This window comes from Lactuca virosa, chromosome 4, assembly GCF_052849685.1.
Source record: "Lactuca virosa cultivar CGN04683 chromosome 4, Lactuca_virosa_CGN04683_v6, whole genome shotgun sequence".
NCBI lineage: Eukaryota > Viridiplantae > Streptophyta > Magnoliopsida > Asterales > Asteraceae > Lactuca > Lactuca virosa.
Window position 1 is genome coordinate 502,346,499 of NC_136429.1, and position 9,563 is coordinate 502,356,061.

General features: G+C 35.8%; 1 long non-coding RNA gene across 1 annotated transcript; it reads right to left on the bottom strand.

Annotated features, from left to right (window-relative positions):
- Window positions 1-7,571: 7,571 nt before the first annotated feature.
- LOC145169432 (uncharacterized) lies at window positions 7,572-8,575 on the bottom strand. Its single transcript, XR_013742481.1, has 3 exons — window positions 8,104-8,575; window positions 7,867-7,995; window positions 7,572-7,757 (listed from the first exon to the last, which is right to left on the bottom strand). It is a non-coding gene; the product is annotated as an uncharacterized LOC145169432 (long non-coding RNA).
- Between the last annotated feature and the right edge of the window lie 988 nt (window positions 8,576-9,563).

The window sequence follows — 9,563 nt, forward strand, 5'->3', positions numbered from 1 at the left end:
TATATACACGAAAATAGGTATGGATTCATACCTCAAACAGCAACCTTTGAAGAAGTGATAGTAGATCTGAGCTCCTCAATCATCCTAGCTTGAATCCCCTCCTTCCTTCTTGCAAGAATGCACTAATGGTGATGTAATTAGCTCCTTCCCTCACTCTCTATGCTCTCTGGCTCGTTAGGGTTTCTCAAGTGGGTGTGTGGCCGCAAATGAAGGCCATAAGGTCCTTTAAATAGGGCACAGGCCCAAAGATTTAGGGTTTCTGTCCACAGTGCGGACTCGTCGAGTCCATTCATTAATCCGAGTCATCAGTCGCGATCCCACTCGACGAGTTTAGGCGTCAACTCGTCGAGTCCCTCTTCTCATCTCAAAACAAATATTTAAATTATGATACCTGGAAATCCGGATGTTACAATTCTCCCCCACTAGAATCAGACTTTTCCCTCGAAGTCTTACTCTGCAAACAACTCTGGATGCTGCTCCCGCATCTCCGTCTCCGGCTCCCAAGTCAGCTCGGACCCTCTCTGATGTTGCCACTGGACCTGAACCAGAGGCACCTCCTTGTTCCTCAGGACCTTGATCTTACGATCCTAGATCGCGATTGGACTCTCAATGTAATTCAGGCTCGCATTCACCTGAATATCCTCTAGCATCACTACTGCCGTCTCATCGGCTATACACTTCCTTAACTGGGATACGTGGAAGGTATCATGAATCTGGCTCAACTCCGCAGGTAGCTCTAAACGGTATGCTACCTTACCCACTCTCGCGGTCACCTTGAACGGACCAATGAATCGGGGCCCCAGCTGGCCCCTCTTCCTGAATCGGATCACTCATTTCCAAGGAGATACCTTCAGGAGTACGAAATCTCCAACCTGGAACTCGAGCTCGGATCGTCGCCTATCCGCATAACTCTTCTGGCGGCTCTGGGCTGTCAGCAACCTCTGCCTGACCTGCTGTATCTGCTCGGTCGTCTTAAGCACTATCTCAGTGCTACCCATAACTCGCTGCCCTACCTCACCCCAACATATGGGAGTTCGACACCTCCTCCCATATAAAAGCTCAAAGGGAGGCATACCTATACTCGAATGGTGGCTGTTGTTGTAAGAAAACTCGGCCAAAGGTAGGTATGTGTCCTAACTTCCACCGAAGTCCATAACACATGCCCGAAGCATGTCCTCGAGCGTCTGTATCGTCCGCTCACTCTGTCCATCCGTCTGTGGGTGGTAAGCAGTACTGAAGTGCAATCTCGTACCCAACTCCTCATGGAACTTCCTCCAGAACCTGGAAGTGAAACGTACATCTCGGTCTGACACAATCGAGATCGGCACTCCATGCCGCGACACCACCTCCCTCACATATATCTCTGCTAGCCTCTCTGCAGAAGAGCTCTCACTGATAGCAAGGAAGTGAGCGCTCTTCGTCAGCCGATCCACAATCACCCAAATTGCATCAACACCTCTAGCGGTCCTCGGCATATTGGTGATAAAATCCATAGAGATTTGTTCCCACTTCCATTGGGGAACCTCTAATGGCTGCAATTTGCCATGTGGTCACTGGTGCTCGGCCTTAACCCGACGACAGGTCAAGCACCTCTCTACTACCCATGCAACATCCCTTTTCATACAGGGCCACCAATAATCTATCTTCAGGTCCAAATACATCTTAGTGGCCCCGGGATGGATCGAGAATCTCGATCTATGCGCCTCCTCCATCAGAGTGATACGTGCCCGTCCGTATACGATACCCAAATCCGACCATGAAAGGTCATAAGCCCTCGGCTATCCGTTACAAACTCGAATACCTGTCCAACCACCCGCTCTCTCTTATGGTTCTCTGGTCTCACTGCTTCTGCCTGGGCCTCTCGGTTGGTATCCAATACCAGAGTCATCACCGTTATCCTCATGCATATATCTCGAATCGGGGCACTCTCCGCCCTGCGGCTCAGAGCATCGGCTACCACGTTAGCCTTGCCCGGGTGGTACAGGATCTCACAATCGTAATCCTTTACCACATCCAACCATCTCCTCTGGCACATATTCAGGTTGGGTTGATCCATCAGATACTTCAAACTCTTGTGGTCCGTGTATATGGTACACCGAACCCCGTAAAAATAATGGCGCCATATCTTGAGGGCGAACACCACTGCTGTGACAACCGTCAAAATTCGAGTCGGTTCTACATTTTACTAAACTTAGTTTCACATATAGGCACAACACATACTAGACTTAGTAACTAGAAGCTAAGTTATAACCTACTAGAAACTTGGAAACAAGTAGAATCGAAGGATAGTGTACTTAGAGTTCACATTGATATGTGAATTCTACAACTACTTAACTGTAGAGACCATCCATATTCGGGTCACTCTTTGACTCGAACACATTTTCATGAATAATATACACACATCATGCACTTGACTTAAAAGTAGAAATTAGGTCAAAGTCTTATAGAAACTTAAGTCAAAGTTGAAGACTAGGACTAGTATACTCGATTCCTCAATTTTGCTTGAATCTCGAAACCACTATATAGAATGCCAATAAATCGATAAAAATAAATTACAAACATTATTTTTAACTATAAAAGAGTTATGAAACTCTAACATAAATTAAAATCTCAAATAATTCAATTCATTTTGATATCCAAATATTTATTAAATCTCAAGACCCTAAAAACCCCAAAAACTCAAATTTATAAACTCTAAAAATCCATAAAATTTGGTATGGACTTTATAATATCAATTTAAAATAACTCAAATTAGTAAAATATAACCAAGGAGAAATAAAATTTAAGTCATTAGTATTTAACTTTATTTTCTAACCAAAAATCAAGGTTTTGTGAATGAAAATTAGGATAAGGTGCATATTTTATAAAAAAACTTGATATTTTTATAAAATAAAGTTATATTTTATAAAATTTAAATGAGGGAGACCCTCTCTCCATTGAAAAGTCGGATTCCTCTCTCTCTCTCTCTCTCTCTCTCTCTCTCTCTTCTCTTCCCAACACACTCAATCAATTCCTATCCATTTCTCCATACTTCACTTTCTCTCTCACACTCCTTCACTTCATCTTCTCTCTATTCTTCCTCTCTCTCAAACTCACGAATTTTATTCCAGAAATTGAGTCCAAGAACACACCTTAAACTCAAAATCTTCATCATCATGTGGTGTTCTTGAAGGTAAAATCGATTTATACTTCACCGTTCCTTCAAGTTTTACTTGTTTTTCATGGATTTTCTCCATATTCTACTCCATTCTATTGTAAAGTCATGAACACTTGCACCTACTCACGGTTTTGATGATGATGGTGGTAGGATTTCATCCAAAAACAACATGCATGTTGTAGATGGTGAAGTCCCATGACCTAAACCTAAGTCAAAATCAAGGAAATGCACTTTTCTACATGTTTTGGGGGAAAAACACCACGTGCATTCAAAGTTTTCTTTCAAAAACGAATTTTGAACATTTCAAACTCATGAATGGTCTTCAAACAAACATGCATGTGATTATCTTCAAGCTTAGAAGCTAGATCATCAAAGTATGTTGTTAAAAGCTTTCAAATATGTTCATGAATGATTTATTTCCAAATAAATATCTAAAACTCCTTTTCTGACCAAATACGATTTTCCCAGATTTCCACCAACAAAATGAGATGTTCTACAAATTTTCAGAAAATAATTCATTTTTCTCGAATTATTATAATTATTGCAATAATATAGGGCAATAAATCATATAAAACACTTTATGAGGTCTATAAATCCTAGGTAAATTCTTGGATGACCCCTATGCTAAATAATTACTTCTCATTAGATTTCATCGATTTTTGTTACTGTTTAGCGTGGTTTTGAATTTTCTTTTTGTTTAGCCCCAATAAATCATAAAACCACTTTAGACAATTTGAAAAGGCTATCTAATAGCTTTCGCAGCTCATAACCTATGTGTAAGACTTAGAAAAATATTTTCAGAATTTTTCGTAATTCATTCCTATTTTTCCCCGATTTTTGTATTTATAATGGACTAATAATGGGAAAAATATTTGTACTCATCCAAAATTCATGAAAATTTACCAGAACACCTTATAGTATAATAGGATGCTATATAGAATTTTTGATGATTTTTCTCTTCTGTATGCTATTTTTCTTCTATTTTCCCAAGATTAAATACACTTAAATCCATTTTTTTATTAGAATAAATGCACAAAAATCATAAATTGGGTTAAACAGTTTATAAATCCATTTTTATATTTTTCCCAACTTAAGAATGTTCAATAACAGTAATACAAAAAGTTTTGGTAATTTTGGAAACTGTTTTCTATTTATCTCCATTTTTATTAGAATAAATGCACAAAAGTCATAAAATCGGGTTAAACATTTTATAAATCCATTTTTATATTTGTCCCAGCTTAAGTATGTGTAATGGCAGTAATATAAAAAGTTTGGGGAATTTTCTTAACTGATTGCTATTTTTCATGAATTTTTATCTATTTAGAGAATTGAATATAAGAAAAATGGTTATACATATCTATAAACCATGAAAATTTATCTGGAAGTTTTTTAGTGTAGTTAGAACCAAAATCTGAAGTTTAGTAATTTTTATTAACCTTTTAGTATTTTTCATGATTTTATGATTATTTAAGAAACTAAAATGGTGAAAAATAGTTAGACAAATCAAAACTTCAAGAAAATTTATCTTGAGGTCTTTGACTTCAATTAAAACCGAAATGCAAAGTTTGTGAATTTTTATCATCGGGATTCTATTTTTCACGAATTTATATTGTTATGAAGGCACAAAAATTTGGAAAAATAGTTAATCACATCAAAAATTCAAGAGAAAATTTCTAGAAGACAACTACTGTATTTGGAACAAAAAATGTAAATTTTGATGAATTTTGGAAACTGTTTGATAATATTTTTGGATTTTTAGGAGTTTAAAACACCTTTAAATGTATTGAAATACCCTCAATTAATATTACAAAATTATGGAAAATAATATCCAAAATTATCTTAATCACATGAGTTATAAAATTTCACCATTTCAGAAAGATGTTTGTAACTTATCAGTATTAAACTTTGACACAATATTGGCAAAATTTTATAGTAGTAGTAAGTATACTAGTCTTAGATTTCGATTAGAGACTCACTAGCGAATACCATTATTGTAGGAATCGATAGTGGCACGAGTGGAGCGTAGTCAAGGCACCATTTGCATCATCTCAATGCATTGTGAGTATTCACCACTCCCCTATTTTCGGTTTTTAAATGCTTTGGGGTGGAAAAACATGTCCTAAACTTTTTATGTTCGTCGTATTTATTTTGACTCGTATGAAACTTGGTTGCTATATTTCGTATGTATGCGTATGTTACTTTAATTCATGAGTACTGTATCGCGGTTAAGTCCCTGGAATCTCTAGACACAACTCATTAACTCTTTTGAGCCTATGGTTATTATGGATAGCGCTATCAGGAGGTAGACAACTCCTCACTCGCACGATTCGCTTGAGTGCATTTTACCATTTTATACACTATGTTTGCGATACACATAGTAGTCAATAGGGCACGATTCGGTCATTAGGCTTGGGTTGTGAACTCATGAATGGAAACTTGATGCACATACGAATCTTTATGCACACATGAAACTTGTATTCTCATGTTAGCAACGACACTTGTATACTTATTTTAGCAATGAAACTTGTATACTTATTTTAGCAACGAAACTTTTATGCTTATTATAGCAACGAACTTTGTTTCTCATTATAGCAACGGACTTTTATTACTGAAAACTTATATATTTGTTTTAACAATGAAATTGTTTGCTCCTTGTAACAACGGATATTATTTCGATTCTTGAAAACTCATTTTAGCAATATACTTTTATTTATGGAAATTTCTATCAAAACTTTTATTTTGATTCTTGAAACCATTATTATTTTAAATTTGTGAGTACTCACCAACTATTTTTATAATTGACGCTCGTTTTACATGCTTTTTCAGGAATCATCTAGTAAGAGGCACGTAGAGACACAATACTTGTAGGAGCATTTGCATGTGTTGACTTTTAAATACATTGTAACTTCTTTTAAAAACTTGTTCAAACTCATTGTAAATTTGTAATGATTTTTAATACTATGGTTGGTGTTGTCTTTAAACTTTTGCTATGAGACCCTTTGTACTGCCACGCCCCGTGTTTCCGCTTTAGCGGGGTGTGACAGAAATGGTATCAGAGCCGAAGGTTATAGAGAATACCAGTATTCCTATGGAGAACCACAACTATAGCCAAAAAAAAATTCAAAATGCTTTAAAATATTGAACATACTACTGGTATAACTAATTCGAGTACGCATTATTGGACTTTAATTAAGTATAGCCTGGCCAACTATGCTTAATTAAAGAAAATTAATGCGAGGCTGGAAACGGTTATAGTAGAATTATGTTTAAAACAATTTTCAACTTAAACTTTTGAAAAATAATTTTTTTCGGTGTGCGTACGGGCATTGCATATTATAGGCATTCATCTAGGTACACTTAGAAACTAAGTGCACTTTTACCACAATGTCATATTTAGAAATATTCTTATCATTTATCAAGTGCTAGGTTAACCATTTAGGTTATATCACTAGCCACTTTAGGAGCAATCTACTTAGTACTGAGAATGTGACATCCCCGAATTTAGGTCAAAGACTGTGAACGGTCAAGTCATAACAAATCTCTTGGTAAAATTTATTCATAGAGTTTTAGTGAATCTAACATAAAATAAATGAGTTATTTCAACTATTATAAGATACTAGATGGTATCTTACTTCCAAATATGTAATCTGACAAGCAAATCAAACAGCTTAAACTGCAACCTTAGTTAACGCGACTGAAAAACTGAAATTTTGTTAAGCAGTTTTGAGCAATACAAACACTCTAGTCTCGTAGTACATGTTTTCCTGTTTATGAAAATACAAAGAACGTCCAAAACGGAATTAATATGCAAAAGATATGACCGTTTTAAGAATCTGAAACCAGTATAATACTAATTTTCTTAAAAACTGTCAAAACTGTTTCTAATCGTTGAGAAACTTGCACACTTCAAAAGGAAATTCCGAAAGCATTTTGGACTTAGGCTATAGCCTAATATTTAATTTTATATTTGAAATATTTTTAGTAAAATTATTTATAAAAGTTGAAAAAAAAATCAAATGTTTTCAGATTTACAAATCACGGAACCTTGAACTATTGACTTCAATTTAATTTCAATTATTGGTAGTATATAAATCCAGTCCGACTGATGAAAATTTTGAAGGTGGAAATGACACAATATTTCTAAAATTCGTGCATGAATTCATATATATGTAAGGGAACATATTTTTATAACAATTAAAGATGTAATTGTTATGGTTTTTATAAAATATACATCATGTATTATAAATGAACATCAAGTAACCGCAATGTATATACGTATACACTTATAATATGATGACAACACTACATATATACATGTTTGAAATGTATAATATATAATTATATTTATATATGAAAACTTAAATACATGTACACTGTACACATAAGATTATGTATTGTGCATAAAAGACCAAATACAAATAAATAAATAAATAAATACAAATAAATAAATATAAACAGCTATTAGATTTCTCCAAAACTACACCCAAGAGAACACTCCATCAAAACTATCACTCATTTCTTTTAAGTCTTGTGGACAACTGAACACTCAAATTACACTTCACCCTTTTTCCCTTCCTTCCCCCGATTACAGCTCATTCACCTGCATTACAGCTCGCACACAGTTCACAGGTAAGGAAAACACTGTATTGGTATTGTTTCTACTCATCAAATACTAATCACAAACAATCAAACAAAAATTAAACCCTTACAGTGAAAAATTGATCGATCCTTTGTATCTGCTTGCATCTTTGTTCCCAGCCAAGATCGATTTTTGTTCTTGATCTCGTGTTTATCTGCAACAAGAACCACATTTTCCAGTTCATTCTTCCTTCTCTTTTCTGTCAAACGAAACAACCAAACGTCCCAGTTAATCCATCGATTCCAGCCAAACACATACCTTATTCCAACCAAACCAAAACAGAAAGAAGATAGAAACAAGGAACTACCTGAGCACATAACCCCATCTACTCACCTGTTGAACGTCGAGCAACAGCCCCACCCCGATGCTTCCATTTCTTTTTCCTTATCAGTCCAGCCAAGCACCGAAGGAACCTCCTTCCTCAATCGCTGCTTCTTCACGCCCTCATCTCTTCGGACCACATCGACCCTCGCTGCTGCTTCATTCCCTTTCTTTGCTTCGGCTTATCGAACCCAGGAGACCACATCGGTTTGTGAAGCCGACCGACGAACCATCGCTGCTTCTCCCTCCCTCCTCTTTGGTCTCGTCGACCACCGACGATGCTCCCCCTGATGGATTTACCATCACCGGGCCAAGAACCACCATCGTCGCCTCCTTATTTCTTTGAATCGGATGAACCCCGGAGTAGCCTCTCCGACCCACCCACGATCGATGCCCATCGGCGCTGCTTCGACGGCGTTATGTTCCTTTCTCGTTCCCGATCAAGTGAAAGGAAGAAGGCGACTCTTCTGTTCTTGGAGCCTGTTAATCAACTGGAAACGGGGTAAGAGCCCTGATCCTTTTTGTAAATGGATCCACTTGTGTGGATCGGTCATGGAGCTCAGCTAAAACAAATGGGTTTTGATTTTGACCCGGTCAAAGGTCAAACCAAGAATCAAACATTCATTAAAATTAAACATAATTGGTCCCTCCTCAGAAAAACTTAATAAATTAAGTCCTAAAATCCTAAAATCCTAAAATAGTTTCGATTGCACATGATTAACCTCTGTCTTGAGAATAATTCTCAACATCAGTCCCTGAAGTATGATTTTGGCAAAATCAAGCCCTAGAGTTTATTTATTTTATGAAAGACCACCATATAGTTAATAATTAATACGAAAACTATCATTTGGTTTATTAGGAAATAAAAATAAACTCGGTGGTTCGCTTTAAAAGCAACGAACATCACATAACAACTTTCACGACAAGTTTCTCAAAAGGAACCGACTTCGAACGATTGGAACTCACGCTTCAAGGGTGAGTGCTTACGGCCCTTTTCCAATATTTTAATTATTTCGGGGGGGGAATACATGTGCCTATATGTTTTGTTTATACAAATATATTATCTTTTATACGAAAATACAATAAACATAGTTTATAAAAATATTATTATTTAACAATTTACCATATTGTTAAAAATAAACTAGTAAAAACTTTTCATATACATGTTATGATTATTTTATCGTGAAATAACCATTTCACACAACAAATACTACACGATACAAAGTTTTATGATTTTTATATTATAACGAGTACGTTATGAAACTGTGTAGTATTTCAATGGTTCAAAATATTACTATGCATGTATATTTATATGTTTATATGTATAAAAGTTTATACATGTACACATGTTCATTAATTTGAAACATTTATTTTTAGTCTTATATGATATGCATACTACCGGTTTACAGTATTTAAAAGTTTCAAAGACTACACCCATGAATACTT